Below are 21,572 nucleotides of genomic sequence, written 5' to 3'. Positions count from 1 at the left end.
CAAGAGCGCCAGGGAATCCTAAATAAAAACACAAATGAAACCAAACCAAAAAGAAACACAACACAAAATATCAGTGAAACACAAAAAATATACAAACCAAGAGTTCAAGGCATAAAATATGATAATCAAAACACAAATAACTAATATACGTGTTCTAAAGAAAATAAGTAAAGTGAAATTAACTCACACTAACAAGATCCTGGGCACAATTACTGCCAAAGGCTGCTGGGTGTCAAAGATAGCACCTGTGTGAGTTTCCAAATAGTAGTAGGGCAGCAGTGTGGAGTAGTGGTTAGGGCTCTGGACTCTTGACCGGAGGGTTGTGGGTTCAATCCCCAGTGGAGGACACTGCTGTTGTACCCTTGAGCAAGGTACTTTACCTAGATTGCTCCAGTAAAAACCCACCTGTATAAATGGGTAATTGTATGTAAAAATAATGTGATATCTGTATAATGTGAAATAATGTATAATGTGATATCTTGTAACAATTGTAAGTCGCCCTGGATAAGGGCGTCTGCTAAGAAATAAATAATAATAATAATAATAGTATTCAAAGGATAGTACACTGCCACAGACGACAGAGGTCTGATTAGTACTAAAATCAGACACGTGCAGTACTGTATAAGACAACAAAAAAAAAAAGACAATATCTCCTCACTGACAGCGCACTATATATATAAAGACATTTCTTCAAACAACCCAAATAGATTTTAGGAGTTAGGGAAGCTATAATTCTAAGCGCACATTCAAGCCATTCACCAAAGCACTCTTCTAGTGAATACCATAACATTTTGCTTCAAAGTATCATTACCGTGCACTTTATTAATTGGAAACAATAACTTTGAATACAAAGTCGTTTAGCTAACAGGATCAAATACTGAATATATATATTGTGGCCGTACAAAATACCAGCAGGACAAAACAAAAATACAATCTCATTAAAGACAAAAGAAAGCGTTAGGTTACCTACCGTAACCCTGGTTCCCTGAAAGAGAAGACGACCACCAATGACATTATGTATGGGATACAGTGCCTTGCGAAAGTATTCGGCCCCCTTGAACTTTGCGACCTTTTGCCACATTTCAGGCTTCAAACATAAAGATATGAAACTGTAATTTTTTGTGAAGAATCAACAACAAGTGGGACACAATCATGAAGTGGAACGAAATTTATTGGATATTTCAAACTTTTTTAACAAATAAAAAACTGAAAAATTGGGCGTGCAAAATTATTCAGCCCCCTTAAGTTAATACTTTGTAGCGCCACCTTTTGCTGCGATTACAGCTGTAAGTCGCTTGGGGTATGTCTCTATCAGTTTTGCACATCGAGAGACTGAAATTTTTGCCCATTCCTCCTTGCAAAACAGCTCGAGCTCAGTGAGGTTGGATGGAGAGCATTTGTGAACAGCAGTTTTCAGTTCTTTCCACAGATTCTCGATTGGATTCAGGTCTGGACTTTGACTTGGCCATTCTAACACCTGGATATGTTTATTTGTGAACCATTCCATTGTAGATTTTGCTTTATGTTTTGGATCATTGTCTTGTTGGAAGACAAATCTCCGTCCCAGTCTCAGGTCTTTTGCAGACTCCATCAGGTTTTCTTCCAGAATGGTCCTGTATTTGGCTCCATCCATCTTCCCATCAATTTTAACCATCTTCCCTGTCCCTGCTGAAGAAAAGCAGGCCCAAACCATGATGCTGCCACCACCATGTTTGACAGTGGGGATGGTGTGTTCAGGGTGATGAGCTGTGTTGCTTTTACGCCAAACATAACGTTTTGCATTGTTGCCAAAAAGTTCGATTTTGGTTTCATCTGACCAGAGCACCTTCTTCCACATGTTTGGTGTGTCTCCCAGGTGGCTTGTGGCAAACTGTAAACGACACTTTTTATGGATATCTTTAAGAAATGGCTTTCTTCTTGCCACTCTTCCATAAAGGCCAGATTTGTGCAGTATACGACTGATTGTTGTCCTATGGACAGAGTCTCCCACCTCAGCTGTAGATCTCTGCAGTTCATCCAGAGTGATCATGGGCCTCTTGGCTGCATCTCTGATCAGTCTTCTCCTTGTATGAGGTGAAAGTTTAGAGGGACGGCCAGGTCTTGGTAGATTTGCAGTGGTCTGATACTCCTTCCATTTCAATATTATCGCTTGCACAGTGCTCCTTGGGATGTTTAAAGCTTGGGAAATCTTTTTGTATCCAAATCCGGCTTTAAACTTCTCCACAACAGTATCTCGGACCTGCCTGGTGTGTTCCTTGTTCTTCATCATGCTCTCTGCGCTTTAAACGGACCTCTGAGACTATCACAGTGCAGGTGCATTTATACGGAGACTTGATTACACACAGGTGGATTCTATTTATCATCATTAGTCATTTAGGTCAACATTGGATCATTCAGAGATCCTCACTGAACTTCTGGAGAGAGTTTGCTGCACTGAAAGTAAAGGGGCTGAATAATTTTGCACGCCCAATTTTTCAGTTTTTTATTTGTTAAAAAAGTTTGAAATATCCAATAAATTTCGTTCCACTTCATGATTGTGTCCCACTTGTTGTTGATTCTTCACAACAAATTACAGTTTCATATCTTTATGTTTGAAGCCTGAAATGTGGCAAAAGGTCGCAAAGTTCAAGGGGGCCGAATACTTTCGCAAGGCACTGTATGCCTGCCCATTGGGTAGGTATCGCTGAGCTCTCTATACCAGAGCTGCCGATAGGCCCCTTCCTGTGATGATGCACTCGGTCCCGCCCACCAAGGGGTTAAAACCGTCATCCTGAGGAAGCCATTTCTCTTTTTCCATTGAACCCATGAAGGCGACAAATGCAACCTCGCTGGTTGGTGGTCGTCTTCTCTTTCAAGGAACCAGGGTTACGGTAAGTTACCTAACGTTCCCTTTCAATTCGAAGACGACCACCAATGACATTACGTATGGGATAATAAGAACATAAGAAAGTTTACAAACGAGAAAGTTTACAAACATAAACTCCTAGATCTTTTTCATAGATTCCTTCTTCAATTTCAGTATCTCCCATATGGTATTTATAGTGGACATTTGTATTGCCTGTTTGCAGTACCTTACACTTTTCTATATTAAATGTAATTTGCCATGTGTCTACCCAGTTCTGAATGCCGTCTAGATCATTTTGAATGACCTTTGCTGCTGCGACGGTGTTTGCCACTCCTCCTATTTTTGTGTCGTCTGCAAATTAAAATTTACTATACCAGAATCCAAGTCATAGGAAGAGCAGAGGACCTAATACTGATCCCTGTGGTACACCACTGGTTACCTCGCTCCATTTTGAGGTTTCTCCTCTAATCAGTACTTTCTGTTTTCTACATGTTAACCACTCCCTGTCCATGTGCATGCATTTCCTTGAATCCCTACTGCGTTCAGTTTGAGAATTAATGTTTTATGCAGGACTTTGTCAAAAGCTTTCTGGAAATCTAAATAAACCATGTTGTGCTTTACAATTATCCATTGTCGATCCTCAAAAAAATAAAGCAGGTTAGTTAGACACGATCTCCCTTTCCTAAAACCATGCTGACTGTCTCCCAGGATACTGTTACCATATAGCTAATTTTCCATTTATTATAGTTTCCATAAGTATACATATAATAGAAGTCACTTTCACAATCAGAGATCATTTGGAATTTATTGAAAAATCCGATTGGTTTTATTAAACCTTAAATCTCTCCAGCACTCTCCTGCTGAATAACTATTTTGGACAGTGAACTGGATTAAGAATTTTTTTTTTCTTTAATCAATCTTATAAAACATTTTAAAATTATCAGAACAAAAAGTCTGTTACACAATATGCAAGTACAAAAAATACAATATAAAATACAACAATTAACAAAACAAAAAGTCAGAAGGGTGTCTGAACTATTACACTGTCATCTAAAGAGAGAGAAGACATATTTTACAATAAACTTATAACTTACTTTCTTGAGCAAATCTGTCTTGTTTTGATTAAAATACAAAAACATGTTGATGGACATTTATATTGTTACAAATGTCTTCCATGAATCTTACCTTCATGTTGTTATGAGGTTTCAATGTGCACTTTTAATGAAACACTTGTTATAGTGACACGCATTTGTATTTGCAAGGTGAGATCTACTTCTTCAGGTTAAAGCAATCTGTTTGCAGGCCATGAACCATCGTGTTTCTCATGGTTGGCCACTCATTCAATCAGCTTTATTGTCATTAACCAATCAGCTGCTTTCCCCTATTTACAGACATGCTTTCAGTGAGTGAGGTGCAATGCCACAGGAAGTGAAGCAGCGACAGACTTCCTGGAAGGCCAGACAAGCAAACTGACCCCAGTGTAATACCGGATGACATGTTTTAAAATGGAAATGCGTTTGCTGTAACAAGATTTCCTTTAAATGTGCTCCTATGAGTATTTTGGAAGGTTTGAATCTGATGCAATGTTAAAATAACTAAGTCAATGTACATGTTTTTTCCAGGAATCGTCTTTCTACCATGGCAGCAGAGATTAGCCAAGGACTTGTATAAACCAGTTCCTTAATAACTGAGCTGACCCTGCTGAAGATCAATTCAATAACCTGTGACTTGGTTGGAAGAAAGTCTTGCAATGTAATGTAATGGACTGGACTGGACTACCCCTGCTGTATACAAAGTTGACAATAAAAAATAACATCAACATAAAGTCAAAGGCCATCAGTTGTAACCCAGGTGTCCTAAAACAGTTTCCCTACAATCAGGGCGATTCCAGAGAAGCCTGCTGATTCCTGTTGATTTGTGCCGGTGTATCTGTGCAGTCGCAGCCCCAGATTGTTCTGCTTCTTTGGACTGGGAGGCTCAGATCTTGGGGTCTTGGTCCTGCACCTAAACACAGTGAAAATTAAAAAGGTATGAGCCGAAATGTTAGGTATTTGTCATAACCCTGGTTCCCTGAAATAGAAATGTAACCATTACCGAACGGGTATTTACCTCCTGAAGACCCGAATCCTGAAAATTGTATACCAAAGCTGCTCTTTGAGCCTGTGATGCAGTTGTGGCCCCACCCCCAAGGGCACAAAAGGACTCCGCCCGCAGATCTCAGCATAATTTTTCCTTCAAACCTGCTGCAATCACGGACGCAGCGACCTTGAAGGTTAATGGTTACATTTCTATTTCAGGGAACCAGGGTTATGATAATAACCTAACATTCCCTTTCAAGTACGAAATGTAACCATTACCGCATGAGTGAGTGTACCAAAGCCATCGCAAGGGCAAGATTGCAGACAACTTGAATGCTACAAGGCTAAGGCTGCCCTGTGTGTTACCATTCGGAACCCCAGTAACAAGTAGCTAGGGTGAAGAAATGTAGGGAAATGTTCACCTCTATGCCTGTGTTTGATTTGATTCGATTGAGAAGCCACCCTTAACACTACTTCCAAAACAAGGGTTTTGATGATCCATGATATTAAGTCTGTAGAACCTAGTGAAGGTATGGGGAGTAGCATTGCAAATGTGTTTGACAGATGGACCCTGGCATAAAGCCCACAAAGTTGCCATGCCCCTGGTGGAATGGGGAGTGAGCTTTTCTGGAGGGGACCAGCTCATAGGCAGTCCTGACCATGGCTGCTACCCACTGCCTCCATATCTTAAAAGTACTCAAGTATCAAAAGTAAAAAGTAGCCGCCCTTAAATTCTACCCATGGAAATCCACCTGGAAAACGTCCTGCAAACCTCCAGTATGTATTCGCTTCTGATATTATTGACCTTGTCCTGCTTGATGGACGAACATCTCCGTTCTTACTGTACACACACTCTGAACGCAGTCTGTCGATGTCTGCTTCCTAGCTGTCCTTACTGTATCTATTTAAATTTAAAATAGCAAATAAACTAAATCAAAAATAGTGTTAATCAGCAGCTATAGCAACTACTCTATGGTTTTATTCACAAGTTGTAAAACAAATGGATGCAGGCTGACATTCAATAACTTTATTTCAACGGATCTCCAGCAACACAGACATGGTACCTGTTCTCTGACGGCACTTTGAATAAACTTTATGAACACAACAGCACGATTACCAATAACACATTAAAAAAAGTAGCCTAACAGTAAATACCGATATTTAGCTGACTGTACAAATATGCACTGAAATCCTATTAAAAAAAAAAAGTTAGCGATAACAAACACTTCACAAAACACGGTACGAACAGCTGCATATACTGCAAGTAGAATATATGAATGAAATACGGTGCTGTAGTAAATTGTTACTTACGTCGCAACTGGAAGTAGCCTACAGGGTCCACCGCTTGGATTAAACCAAAGAGCCTGAACAGACCGCGGATGTTTTTTGAGAAAACCGCATTACTCATGGAATACTGAGGTAAACGCTTAGCAATAAAAACTATTAGAAAAACATAATTTTTAAATTTTGTTTAACATATCCATATTCTAATATCATTTGAGCCCTCAGAAGCCTTCTTGTCTTAGCTCGGGCATGTAACTGCACGAAGCGGGCAGTAACGCACGATTAAACCAGCTCCTTCGGGCTCAAATGCTTAATTTAAATCTCAAATCAGGAATTTTAATTTTAGTCACAACGTTATCCATAAATAAAACACAATTCATGAAACAATTCTAGGATCAAATGTAAAAAATGTGAAATCCTGTTTTGAAACTGACACTACTCTTCTAAACTACTAATGCATCCTCCGCAGCTAAATGTTGTGTTTGTTGACTGGTTACTTTAAAAATCAAAACGGTCTCTGGTTGGGCATCAACATACTATGTCATCATCAAAGCAAGCAGACACTGCGCATGCGGCTCTGCTTTACCCAATCAGAATCCTGGCCAGAGCAAGACTACGAGAACAAGTAACGAGATGCTTCTGGGAAATGTAGTGGATTAAAAAGTACAATATTTTCTAAACAAACGTACTTGATCCCAAAAATAAAGTGTGGAGTAGTGGTTAGGGCTCTGGACTCTTGACCGGAGGGTCGTGGGTTCAATCCCAGGTGGGGGGCACTGCTGCTGTACCCTTGAGCAAGGTACTTTACCTAGATTGCTCCAGTAAAAAAACCCAACGGTATAAATGGGTAATTGTCTGTAAAAAATAATGTGATATCTTGTAACAATTGTAAGTCGCCCTGGATAAGGGCGTCTGCTAAGAAATAAATAATAATAATAAAGTACTTAAATAAAGTACAGATCCTGAAAACAAATACTTAAGTAGTGTCACAAAGTATTTCTACTTTGTTACTTTCCAGCCCTGCTGGCCAGTAGGGTTCGCTGTTGTGCGATGATGAGAAGGAGTCCCTGCAGGTTTCCCATCCCCCACCCTGGGAACGTCGGAGCCAATGTGACGCCCCCTTCGTGTCCCCAGCAAAGTTCTGCCTCTTTGCACAGCCCGGACACGAACCGATGCCGTCCAAGCTGTGCGACTCATCCTGCACTCCCAGTGGCAGCGCTTTAACTGGATCAACCACTCGGGGACCCCCCAATATTTCATTTTTGATGTACAATTCAGAAAGCAACATTACCATAATTTACCATTCCTGAGTGCATTAGTTTAAATAAATAAGGCAAAAACATATGGTTAGGGTAATGCCTAAAAGAAGCAATAAAGCATTTGCTAATTTGGCCAATTTGGTATAAAATGGTCCTTTTAAAAGGTTGTGCACAAAGAAAACTAAACTTAAGAATGTAGTTTACAGATCCCAATGAAGTGCATTTTTTAAAATTATTTTTATTGAGTTTTTACAATAGTTCACACAATACCAAACAAAGACAAATAAATAGTATGTAGAACACAGCTACATCTTAAACTTGTTTAGTTCTGTCTGCTTTTTTAACAAAAAATCCAACAATGAAATATATATCTTTTATCACACCCCCACCCACCCACTATCCTTTAAGTAAAGTAAATGTAGTGATGGGAGCAAATAAAAAATACATAATAATAATAATAATAATAATAATAATAATAATAATAATAATAATAATAATAACAACAAGCAATAAAATATTGCGGTCCTATGTCGTACCTGGTCCGGCATTGCAATTTTCCCTTTCTGGTCCAATGTCGGACCCTGTCTGACATCATTAAAAAGACGTAAAAAAACAGGTCTTGTTGATATGCAGTGCCTTTTAAACCTGTTTTACTGTGAAAAAAAAACAACTTTTAAACAGCGTGTCTAAAATAAACTGCGCGTGTGAAAATAAATTGGACCTGACGCGCTGAATAAATGGACCGCTAAGGGTTAAAGAAGAAAAAGTATTTAAATACATAGTTGATACACTATGAAAAGGCGCTATATATATAATAAATATTGATTGATATTATCTACCATAGAAAATGTATTGCCACACGGTATTGCTGAGCCAGTTACTCTGCGGCCCAGTTTACCCTTGACAACATTGCTCTCTGGTGTGGTATAAACGTGTAACCTATGGTCTGGGAGGTACCCGCTCTGATCACACCATGGAAAGGACTGGATTAGAACCCACAACCTCCTGACTGCTAGCCAGCGAGCAAACTCAGTGAGCTATCCACACTGCCAGAGACAAAGGCTGGTAAGCTGCAAAGCACCAACAACTGCAGGTGCAGAAAGCAGACCTTCATTTACATAGTAAGAGCTTTGAACTATCAGCATTGTATTACATTACAAATAAAAAGGTTTTGAAACATTGCTCCTTCATATACAGTGGAAGGGTTTTTTTTTATGTTTATCACATCTTACAATGCTACACAATATACTGAAGGCTGCAGTTGTTTAAAAAGATGGTGCTCGCAAGTATATAAAAATAATATCTGTAAATGAGTGAAATTGCACAAGTTGGGCCCACAAAGGATTTGATACACATGGAATGTGGCAAGAGACAAGCTCATGTCTGCATGATATAAAGAAGGCAGTTTGAAGGCGGTCACAGTAGGCAGAATCGCACAGACCTTTGTCCTTTGGTAAAGTGTCTCTAAAAGCACAGGGAAATGATGGCAAGCATTGAGCCATTGTAAAATCTACAGTCCCTGGTTACACTGAGAAGTGTTAATTGTGCCGGTGTGTGACCTCTGGTGTGAACTGCCTTCTATTAACACTTAAATCACACGCAACCAGACTCCATTGTCCCACTGAGCAACGAATCCATTCATTAAACATGCATGGTCTGCTTGGGTCACTTTTAAAATGATCATTTTGGAAATGGAAAAGTTCATTCAATAATACAAGTTTCTTGGTATTCCTGCTTTCTCACTACACTCCTCTGTTGGCTTTAAAATGGTTGTAGCTTCAGAAATCATACCTGTCGGCAGCCTGTATTTACTATGCAAGTCTCAAATGTGCGTTTTTGAAATAAATACCTGATCTCAAAAATGTATTTCCATTAAGAACATGGCAGCTTGCCATGCCTTCCAGGAAACCGTTACTGGCTGCCTGCACTTCCTAGGTCACCTCAGCAGTATCTCCGGGGTCATGTTACTGGCTGCAAAGCATGTCAGTCAGAAGAGGAAGAAGCTGATTGGTTACAAAACAAGAGCAATACAACTATATACAAAATAAATATTATGAAGATATAAAAGCCCTATTATAAAAGTATGTTTTTAATTTATTTTTAAAAATTGCCATGTAGGTGCGTCTCTCACTGTGCATGGTAGAGCATTCCAGAGTTCAGGTGCTCTGTGACTGAATGCTCTACCACCTGTCTTTTGCTTTAAAATCCTTGGGACAGATAGCAGCCCTGCATCTTGGGATCGGAGTGGTCGGCCAAGGGCAGCAGTGTGGAGTAGTGGTTAGGGGTCTGGACTCTTGACCGGAGGGTCGTGGGTTCAGTCCCAGGTGGGGGGACACTGCTGCTGTACCCTTGAGCAAGGTACTTTACCTAGATTGCTCCAGTAAAAACCCAACTGTATAAATGGGTAATTGTATGTAAAGATAATGTGATATCTTGTAACAATTGTAAGTCGCCCTGGATAAGGGCGTCTGCTAAGAAATAAATAATAATAAACATAAACATAATAATAATAATAAGTCAGAGCCACAAACAGGGATATGTTTTCTGATAGTGTCTAATTTAGACTGAAATAAATAAAGAAATGAATTACACCTATCAGATGAATCACAGTGAATGCTGAGGGAAGGATTTACCAATCTACCAATTACAGAAAAAAGGACCCAGGAATTGTTCTTGTTTTCCTCAATAAGATTCAAGAAATAGCTACACCTAGTTGACTTTACTGCTTCATTGTAGCTTACTAATTTTCTTTCATAATGTCATAATGAAGTTGTAGTCTTGTGGCTTTCCATTTCCGCTCCATTTTATGACATTCCCTTTTCATTTGACGGATAGTATCATTAATCCATGGAGCTTTGTGATTTTGTATGACTAGTCTGGTCTTAAAAGAGGTCAATGCACAAAGATGATTAAATCTATCAACCAACTCATCTACAGACAAAGACTGTAAAGGCACAGGTGAAGCAGAGCTTATTTTCTCCGCAAATGTTCTAGCAGTGAGATGACTAACTGCACAGCTTTTAAGAGTCTCCCTTTTTAGATAAGGGAAGGATTGCTTCAAATAGAGTGAGGTAATGATCAGAGATATTAAGATCAATTATAGAGGAGATATGCACAAGTACACCACGAGTGATTTCAAGATCTAAGGTACGGCCATCATTGTGGGTAGGCCCAGTTACATGTTGCACAAAATCTAAAGATTCCAATAGCCATAGAAAGTCTAGAGCCCTTATATCAATCTCTGTGTCAATATGTAGATTAAAATCTCCAAATAAAATATTTAGATGATAGAATAGAGAGATATTCAGCAAATTTGACATGGTTTATTTAGATTTCCAGAAAGCTTTTGACAAAGTCCTGCATAAAAAACTGAACACAGTAGGGATTCAAGGCAATGCATGCACATGGATGAGGGAGAGGTTAACATGTAGAAAACAGAAAGTACTGATTAGAGGAAAAACCTCAAAATGGAGCGAGGGAATTAGTGGAGTACCACAGGGATCAGTATAAGGTCCTCTGCTCTTCCTAATCTACATTAATGACTTAAATGTTGGTATAGTAAGCAAACTTGTTAAATTTGCAGACCACAAAAATAGGCAAACACTGTTGCAGCAGCAAAGGTCATTTAAAATTATCTAGACAGCATGACATTTAATATAGAAGTGTAAGGTACTGCACGCAGGCAATAAAAATGTGCATTATAAATACCATATGGGAGATACTGCAATTGTCAAAGGAATCTATGAAAAAGACCTAGGAGTTTATGTTGACTCAGAAATGTCTTCATCTAGACGAGTGGTACTCTGGCGGGCAATGTCCAAACCTTGGGGGGCCAAAGGGCACTCAAGATGTGCGTAGTGGTGGTGGGGGGGGGTGTTTAAATGGTCATGAAAATCTGACTATCCAATCAGACTTTACATACAGTAACAAAACATTGCAACACTGGACTTGCACCAATCAACTAACACATCTCAGAAATAACTATTTAATATAATACAATGTTTGATCGCCATTAATAATAAAAATAGAAAGCAAATATCATTTCCTGACCAGTATTCAAATGACAAATTATACAAATCTCACTGTAATGTTATTAAAACAGCATGTTGTTAATTTTAATTTTATTAAAACTAGAAAATGTTCTGACAATTACTGCGCAGCAAGCATTCAAGTTAACTAACGAAAGCACTTATGTTGTATAAGCATCTTATTAAGCGCCTGATTAAAAGTGTTGCACGGTGTCTAATATGCATGTTCTAGCTCCAATGTGTTTCAATGTAAATGAAAAGTTTCTAAATTAAATACATGGCATGACAGTAAATAAACCCGTGCATATCCACCGTGCCATCTTTGAGAGGCGTGCCGCAGGTGCATTTCTCACTGTTGCCAAACAGGTTTTTTTAAGCCCAAATAAAAGATCTATACAGGCTCGGTTTCTTCTACAATAAACTGGAGACAAACATCTGGTTAATCAATCATATAACTTGATACCTAAGCTGAAGTACATTACTAACATATTTAAGTTAAATTAATACAAAAACTACTTTCACTTTCCTGTTCCAATCACATGCTGCACAATTCCCAGCTAAATCTTACAACATTAAAGCAATTTCCAATACTATTTATCCTAAAATAATATGTAAAACTGAACTATTCCAGAATAGGTTGTGAAGGCTTTATTTTGCTCCACTGAATTAACTATAAAGCAGAGGATGTCAAACTTGAAATTATACACTTTTCAAGTGTGTATTTCAGGCAGAACCAGTACATAAGCAGACATCGCTTTTTTTTCTTTTTCATTTCTTTTTTTTTTATCCCTGCCATTGCAAGTGAAAACTGTCAAATTTAACTTAAATAAACTCTTCAAAAAATGTGAAAAAGGGGGCGTTGTACAAAGAAAAACAAAAAACACCATTTTGGTTTTAATTTTACTCTCCTCATAACAGAAAATAGGATCACAACAAAACAAAACGTTGATCACTACATGTAACATTTACCTTGCTAGTTTGGCCAGTGTCTGGAAAGTGTGAAGCGTTTTCGAGCGATGTGCATTACCTGCAGCGGTCTGTATCCCTCGATTCTGACTCGCTTGCCAGATCTGAAGCATCACTTTGTTGTTGTTGGTTTTTATGTTAATCTCACACATCACTTGCCATTTTAGACGTGGATTTTTGGCTTCGAATGAATGTGCAGCAATGTTTGTAAGAATATTCAGATAGTTTCACCGCACTGAAGAAAATAATATTACTACCACTGTTTTCATATTGCACAAAGCCTTCTCTCATTGCTCAACCAATGAGGCATTAAAACTAAGCAAATGGGTGAAGATTTGTGACACATGCCAAAAGCTCATCAGAATTAAAGCTTAGCCAGTCAGCTGACTTGTTCCTGTATTAGGCTGCCAAAACAAACGCTTCTTAGGGGAAGCAAATACCATGTAGATAGCCGCAACCTTATAATCTTGAGTATTGCAATTTCACCTTTTGCAATGAAGGACAGCTGATGCTTGACGAACCAAAAGAAAGCCTCTCGCAGGCTGGATTTGGCCTGCGGTTCACCTATTGAAGAACCCTGATCTAGACAATGTGGGGGAAGCTATATAAAAGGCCAACAAAATGCTCGGATATATAGTGAAAAATGTTGAATTTAAATCAAGGGAAGTAATGTTAAAACTTTACAATGCATTGGTAAGACCTCATCTAGAATATTGTGTTCAGTTCTGGTCACCTCGCTACAAAAAGGATATTGCTGATCTAGAAAGAGCGCAAAGAAGAGCAACCAGAATTATTCTAGGTTTAAAAGCTTTTCAGATGCGTAATCTCTTTAACAGCATTGAATCTCCCCCTCCCCCATGGATCTTGCCAAGCTCTGTTGAACACAGAATGGGGCCATTCTGGGAAGCGCAGTTTCAAAAAGGCATTTCCAAGCCAAGAGCGCATTCCTGCTGGGGCATCTACAAAGCACAACAGGAAATCGAATGCTTGCGTGTCGAAGCTCCAAATTCAAAGCAGGCTGTGGGCAAAACGAGCGCTTATACACACAAACCAAATCTCTGTTCCAAGCCTCGGGCATTCCCAGTGGAGCTTGGTAAACATGCATTAATCCCTTCTCGCCCACGTTTCCAATTACTGACTTATATTAACAAGGCACAGAAGGAGTTTCTCACACCATCCCAAAACTCAGCAGCATGTCTACTTATTAAAGAAACGCTTGTTTGATTTAGGGAAGCCTGCACCATCCGCCAGTGTCCTGCGGAGGTCCTATTTTTACGACCCGCTTCTGACCCGGACCCGCTACTATAGGACCTGACCCGAACCTGCAACCTGCTGCAACACCATCTTCTTACCCGCGAGCCGACCCACTTTGATATGACCTGCTCAAGTTCAAGTTCATAAATTCAAAGTTAATTGTGAAATGTTATAGCTAACTAAATCGGCAACTGAAAACTAGAGCTGAAAACAATTAAGGTCTAATTAAGCAAATTATCAGTTCAATTAAGGATCTAGTTAAGTAATTGAGAGTTTGGGTGGAATGAAAACCAGCAGACACAGTGAGCCACCAGGACCAGGGTTGAGAAACACTGCACTACATGATATAAAAAACCATGCGCTATGTTTCACCTTGTCCACAGACATGTTTAATATCAGCAAGTAGACGTGATAAAACAAACTTGCGATGTATCAAACGAGCAGTGTAACAAACTGAGAACACGGTTTAGTCAGCCGACGCCTCCCTAATCACCTCCTGCTTTGGTGCAGGAAATACATTTAACTTCTAAAACGTTATTTGGGAAGGGTTACAGAAGAGTACAAAACGATTTCGGTGATTCCACTCATGACCCAAAAATTTAATTCTGATGCACTGGAGTAGACAGTGAATAGAGTAATCAGGCAGAGTTTAAACTAGGGAATTGGGGGGCAGGGAGGATAGAGCCAGGGGGAGCTACACTACAAACTACACAGTGAAACCAAATAGTTGCCGATGTTCATAAACTGAAATGCCTATATTTAAATGCAAGAAGGATTAGAAATACATTTCTAGAATTAGACGCTGTAGTCAATGTGGATAACTATGACATTATAAGGATAACAGAATCTTGGTCAACTCGAAATTATGGAGACTAGTTTAACATGGAAGGATGTAGGTTCATTAGGAAAGATAGACACGATAAAAAGAGGGGGAGGGGTCGCAAGATACATTAAAAACGATTTAGAATGGGAAATACTGGAAAGTAATGGCAGCAGCAATCAATCAACACGGATTAAATTAAATGAAATCAAATCTAAAGGTTTAATAGTGGGAGTCTTGTGAGGAGAAGCAGGAACACGTTCGGAGGAGAAAGGCAAGACGAGACCCCACATATTCAATCCCAGCATCACTTTGTTAAAGCATTATCATCTCACTCCGCAGGTCATCCTAGACCCAAAAGCTGAATTGAGGGATGAGCTAGACCCCAGCGTCAATCCAGGGACCGCTATCCCTGCACATGTGACAGTGCTGTGTTCTCTGCACTGCTTAGCCTCTGGTTCTTTTCAAACCACAGTTGGAATGTCTGGTATAGCCCAATCCACCTTTTCCTGAGTGCTAGGCAAATTTCTGGATGTCATGCTGAAAAGGGCAGGCCAATACATATCATTTCCTAAGGATACTAGCATAAATGATGTTGGCTTTTCCAACTCTGTGACCTCAGCCATAAGGACTCTCAGCTCCTTCTCAGAAAACGTTTCTTTTCTTTTCCATGCACCAAGAGGATTTTGCTGCCTTCCACTTTTTTTTTTTTTGTTTTTTATTTTCATGCTCCACAAATGTCATGCAGCGCCTACTGCTCTCTGTAGTCCTAACTCCGTCACCTCTGGGCTGTAAGTGCGGCCGCTAAATAGTGCTCATTGCGACCCTCATTATCATAATTGCGGACCATTATTGTGCATGTTGAGTAATTTGCATTGCTCTTAAGCTTACATAGGGTGCAGTGCAAAGTAGTTGCCTGGTCACAATGCAGTTTTAATTTTGCATCTGCAATTATTTGCACTGCGCCTATACTTACATCTACCCAAGACTCCATGTTTGCTGTACATGCTCAAAGGTTTTGCTGACCCTCTTCATTATCTCATTGTAGATGTTCTTGTATTCCTTCACCAAGTGCTTCACGATATCTGGAAGTGGTAGAGGAAGACAGCCATTGTATAGTGACACAAGATTACTACTATCCATCAACCCAGGCCTGCAGAACAGCTTACACACACACACACACACACACACACACACACACACACACACACACACACACACACACACACACACACAGCGCGCCGAAGGATTTGTTTGGGACCCAAAGAATTTCTTCGAGCTAGAATTGTTTTGGAGCCGACAGGAACGCTCAGGTCAGCATCAGCTCATGTAGAATTCCCTGTAGCTAGTTTAGGTTTATTTATTTGCTGCAAAATGACAATGAGAGACTCCCATTTGTAGCCCTCCCCCATTTCAAACGTATAAATAATGTTACTAGCATTATGTTTGACGTTACTTTTCCCCCGGATATTGTTTTTCATACAACAGATAATGGTTGTGAGAATTGTAATGTGCAAATGTTAAAACAAAAACATACCGTCATACTAGTAAGCTCTAACGGAGCACAGTCAATTGTATAACAGTTGTATAATCTGAACAAGTTTCAAATTTATAAATTCAATTGCAAGGTTTTTCAGTTATTTTTTACATACTAATCGATTCTCGTATCAGATTCAAAGTGAAATATAAGAACATAAGAAAGTTTACAAATGAGAGGCCATTCAGCCCATCTTGCTCGTTTGGTTGTTAGCAGCTTATTGATCCCAGAATCTCATCAAGCAGCTTCTTGAAGGATCCCAGGGTGTCAGCTTCAACAACATTACTGGGGAGTTGGTTCCAGATTTCCATGATTCTCTGTGTAAAAAAGTGCCTCCTATTTTCTGTTCTGAATGCCCCTTTGCCTAATCTCCATTTGTGACCCCTGGTCCTTGTTTCTTTTTTCAGGCTGAAAAAGTCTCTTGGGTCGACATTGCCAATACCTTTTAGAATTTGGAATGCTTGAATCAGATCGCTGCCTAGTCTTCTTTGTTCAAGACTGAATAGATTCAATTCTTTTAGCCTGTCTGCATATGACATGCCTTTTAAACCCGGGATAATTCTGGTCGTTCTTCTTTGCACTCTTTCTACAGCAGCAATATCCTTTTTGTAACGGGGTGACCAGAACTTAACACAATATTCTAGGTGAGGTCTTACTAATGCATTGTAAAGTTTTAACATTACTTCCCTTAAATTCAACACTTTTCACAATATGTCCGAGCATCTTGTTGGCCTTTTTTTATAACTTCCCCACATTGTCTAGATGAAGACATTTCTGAGTCAACATAAACTCCTTTTTTCATAGATTCCTTCTTCAATTTCACTATCTCCCATATGGTATTTATAATGCACATTTTTATTGCCTGCGTGCAGTACCTTACACTTTTCTCTATTAAATATCGTTTGCCATGTGTCTGCCCAGTTCTGAATGCTGTCTTGATCATTTTGAATGACCTTTGCTGCTGCAACAGTGTTTGCCACTCCTCCTATTTTTGTGTCATATACCAGAATCTAAATCATTAATATAGATTAGGAATAGCAGAGGACCTAATACTGATCCCTGTGGTACACCACTGGTTACCTCACTCCATTTTGAGGTTTCTCCTCTAATCAATACTTTCTGTTTTCTACTTACTGTTTTGCACCTCTAGCACTACATTTTTAAAAAACAGCCATCCTTTTTCTGTGGATGTTTTCTCTATTTTACTCCAATCTACTTCTGTTAGTCTCTGTTTCATACCTTCATAGTTTGCTTTTCTAAAATTGTAAACCTTAACTTTAGTCATTACTTTTTGGTTGTTTAGCAAATGTTAGCAAAATGTTAAATCTTGTTAATAGATTTAAGATTTAGTTAAATATTTAGCTAAATGTTAAATCTTATAACTAGATTTATAAATTATTTCTGAATGTACACATTAATATATATATATATATATATATATAATTAATAAATATATATATATATATATTTTAGCTCAAAGAGCCAGCTGCCCAACGTTTCGATATGTTGTACATATCTTTCTCAAGGGAGCCTGTGTTTGAATCCAAACATTGGAGGTATTTATAGGTTTTTGACGGCATGACAACTACTTGTTATTGTTTACATTCAAATTCATGATTTATTCTTACATGATGTAATGGTGTTCTATATATTGTGACATCATTTTTACTTCTATCTTTGAATCTGTATTAATTCTAATTAACACTACTTTATATAAACTTATATTTTTATGATATCATGCAATGCTGGCTCTGAGGATCAGTCTAGATTTGGCCTCCCCAGCGCATCAGCATGCACAACTTTTGAATGAATTTTGTTTATTTATTTAAATGTTATATATTTATTGAAGTTAATTAGTTCATTCTTTTCTGTTGAGTCCCGCTGGCATAATCGTGTTCAGTCTATTTATCCATTTACTTTCTTTTATTCTTCTATATGTCGCATTGTCTAATTTGAGCTGTTCTAATACTACAAACTTTACATCATTTATGTCATGTCCCTGACTGGTGAAGTGCTGTACTATTGGTTCATTCATTTTTTTATTTCTAATTAATGAGAAGGTGGTTCTGAATTCTTTTATATAAAGTAGTTCCAGTCTCTCCAACATATTTGATTTCATCACATTTTTCACAGGCTATTCCATAAACAACATTGCTATTTTTACAGTAGGTATTAGTTTTTAGTGGATATGTGGTGTTCTTATGTTTAATTATATTTTTACGTTTGTCTATGTATTTACACACTTTACATCTACTAGTGCATATGTTCGTAGAACCTATTTTGTCAATTATTCTTTTATGTTTACTGTGAACTAAAATATCACCTAAATTAGCTTCTCTTTTGAATGCTACAACTGGGGCCTTAAGAAATACTTTTTGTAATTTTTCTGAATTATGTAGAATCCGCAAGTGTTTCCAAACTATCTTAGAAATATTGGGCAAAGGTTTAGAGTAAGTCATTATTAATGGGACTCTTTTGACCTTTTTATCTCTATTTTTATAATCTAGTAGATCATCTCTTTTTAGTTTATCCACTTTTCTTAACTCCGTCTCTATAATTCTTTCTTTGTATCCTCTTTTTTTAAGATTTGTTTTTAATACATTTCTTTGTTTTACAAAGTCACTTTCTTTTGAGCATATTCTTCGTATTCTTATTCCTAGACCCTTTGGGATTGCCCTTTTAGTGTGTATCGGATGTGCAGAGGACATGTGTAAATACTGGTGCATGTCAGTTGGTTTACAGAAGAGGTCAGTCTCAATTGAACCTTCTTCAAGTTTTACTATGGTATCTAAAAATTCTATTTCTTTCCTTGTCCATCGAAGGTCCACCTTAATATTACTGTGTATTTCATATATTCACAATATAAATCTGGGGAAAAAATACAGATTTAAGTTAAATCTGTGAAAAAAATACAAGATTTAAGTTAAAACTGGAAACAAAGGCGCTTTTTTTTTTTTTTTTACACACATGGAACCGCATAATGTAACACATTTTGCCTCATAGTTTTATTTCGTCAATGTGTTTTGTTGTTAGCAGACTAATATATATTTCTTCTAAACATGCGTAAAACGTGTGTGCAATGCAATACTGCTAATCTAAATGTGTCTAAACGAGAGTAAACATGAATGTCATTCTGTATTTGACTAAAATTCCAATTTGCTGTATTCGTGTGTGTGTGCGTTTCTGGATCTAGTACATTTTCTATTAGTACATTGTTATGCTGTTTAATTCAGTTAGCTTTAGCTGAAAAAAAGTTTGGGGGAAATACAAATGTAATTCTAAAACGGAAAATGCAACGCAAATTCCTTGTAATGTACTGTAGAGTGTTATGAGCGTGAAAGTACGTAGTGTATGAACGTGACCCGTCACCCTAGCAACACAATATGAACCTAATATTTACAGTATAAATTATTGTGACAGTTGCTAGGTCTGTCTATTCAAATACGGTTAGCATCCCGTCAACACCAAAATAGTTGCTAAATAATGTACATACCGTACTCTTGGCATAAACTTTGATGTATGTCATGTAGTTATTTTAGAAACCCCAACAGAAAATAATAATAACAACTCACCTAAACGTAATACATATCTTCCCGCTGAAGTGAAAAAGCTATTGCATTCGTCCCAGACACGCAGGTTGATTACGTGTTAATGTACCACAGACTCTGTCTAAAAGGCTAGATAGGTTATCACGTGTCAACAGAGCGCGACCAACAGCCATCTTTGTGAGGGACAAACTTGTATTTTAAAATAAGATTATTGTGTAACAAGCAGTAAGACATGGTTTCATTTTCATCTGTATTGCCTTGTTTGTTCATTAACGCACAATGGTAATTACACTACAGTATTCTACTCGGGTTAGTTCCGTATCCACTGACGGTGAGCTAATCTAGATAGTACCTCGATCTTACATCTATGGTATGTAATTAAACGGGACCTTTGAGGTATGACACAGGCCCAGTTTTGGGGATGGAACCGCGTAACAGTCCCGCATTTTGATTGGTCCTTGTCTGTCACAGGAATATGTCGTCACACGAGTGGGAAAGATTGCAGGCATTTTTAACATTGCTACCAGAGAGAGAGAGAGATGCTTTCCACAACCTTTCAATTAAAATATGTGGTATTTTGCTGTACTAATATAACAAATTATGGGTTATTACTTTATATAAATTATAATGTTATGCACGAATGTAAGAATTGGCTTTCTGTGGTAGTGGACTTTTTCTTTCAAATAGCAAATAGCATGTGTGCGTGCAGGGGTTGCATGGTGGGTGTATGTGTGCAAGGGTTGCATGGTGGTGTGTGCATGCATGGGTTGCATGGTGGGTGTATGCATGCAGGGGTTGCATGGTGGTGTGTGTGTGCAGGGGTTGCATGGTGGTGTGTGCGTGCAGGGGTTGCATGGTGATGTGTGCGTGCAGGGGTTGCATGGTGGTGTGTGCGTGCAGGGGTTGCATGGTGATGTGTGCGTGCAGGGGTTGCATGGTGGTGTGTGTGTGCAGGTGTTGCATGGTGGGTGTATACGTGCAGGGGTTGCATGGTGGTGTGTGCATGCAGGGGTTGCATGGTGGTGTGTGCGTGCAGGGGTTGCATAGTGGTGTGTGCGTGCAGGGGTTGCATGGTGATGTGTGCGTGCAGGGGTTGCATGGTGGTGTGTGTGTGCAGGTGTTGCATGGTGGGTGTATACGTGCAGGGGTTGCATGGTGGTGTGTGCATGCAGGGGTTGCATGGTGGTGTGTGCGTGCAGGGGTTGCGTGTGCATGTGTGTGGAGGGGAATTGGAGTGCAGGTTTGGCGCAAAAGAGGGGGTGCAGGGAAAAGACTGTGAAGGGTAGGTTAAAATAAAAACTACTTCAATCATTTATTTTCATTTTCGACTCCCAGTCCCCTTTCCCTCACTTTATGATTTTATTTTGTGATTATTTTATTATTGTAAAAATAAACGTAAAAATAAAGAAATACGTTTTTTAACATTTCTGTTTCTTCATAAAAAATAATGTTTTCTGGGTAGAGTAAAAAAGACATTAACTTTGATTCATGTACCAAGGGTTACTCTTAAATGAATTCACGATCCAGTTTGTGGTAAACTGTGCATGCATGACGTTATCTAAAAACCAGCGGTCCAGAAATTGGGACGTTATTAGAGTGGCCCAGAATTTGGGACGTTATCTGAAAAGCAAAGCGGCCCAGAATTTGGGACGTAAATGGGCAGTCTATATGTAAAACTGTGATTACATTAGAGATAAACTAATGTATCCTGTAACAAACAAACTGTAATAGTGTGGAAGATATATATTTGCTATTAAAATATATATTGCACAAACGATTATAGTCTTCTTTGTTCAAGACTGAATAGATTTAATTCTTTTAGCCTGTCTGCATACGACATGCCTTTTAAACCCGGGATAATTCTGGTTGCTCTTCTTTGCACTCTTTCTAGAGCAGCAATATCCTTTTTGTAACGAGGTGACCAGAACTGAGCACAATATTCTAGGTGAGGTC

The 21,572-nt window shown here is 38.6% G+C and overlaps 1 long non-coding RNA gene and 1 other non-coding gene across 2 annotated transcripts; both read right to left on the bottom strand.

Annotated features, from left to right (window-relative positions):
• Nucleotides 1-2,663: 2,663 nt before the first annotated feature.
• LOC117404292 (uncharacterized) lies at nucleotides 2,664-19,861 on the bottom strand. Its single transcript, XR_004544637.3, has 3 exons — nucleotides 19,644-19,861; nucleotides 15,511-15,619; nucleotides 2,664-4,849 (listed from the first exon to the last, which is right to left on the bottom strand). It is a non-coding gene; the product is annotated as an uncharacterized LOC117404292 (long non-coding RNA).
• LOC117404393 (small nucleolar RNA SNORA11) lies at nucleotides 8,314-8,441 on the bottom strand. Its single transcript, XR_004544650.2, has one exon. It is a non-coding gene; the product is annotated as a small nucleolar RNA SNORA11 (small nucleolar RNA).
• Nucleotides 19,862-21,572: the final 1,711 nt, after the last annotated feature.

The sequence above is a fragment of the Acipenser ruthenus genome, chromosome 56 (genome assembly GCF_902713425.1).
Source record: "Acipenser ruthenus chromosome 56, fAciRut3.2 maternal haplotype, whole genome shotgun sequence".
Classification (NCBI taxonomy): Eukaryota; Metazoa; Chordata; class Actinopteri; order Acipenseriformes; family Acipenseridae; genus Acipenser; species Acipenser ruthenus.
Note: the sequence above shows the minus strand (reverse complement) of the source record. Positions and strands in the feature narration are given on the sequence as shown.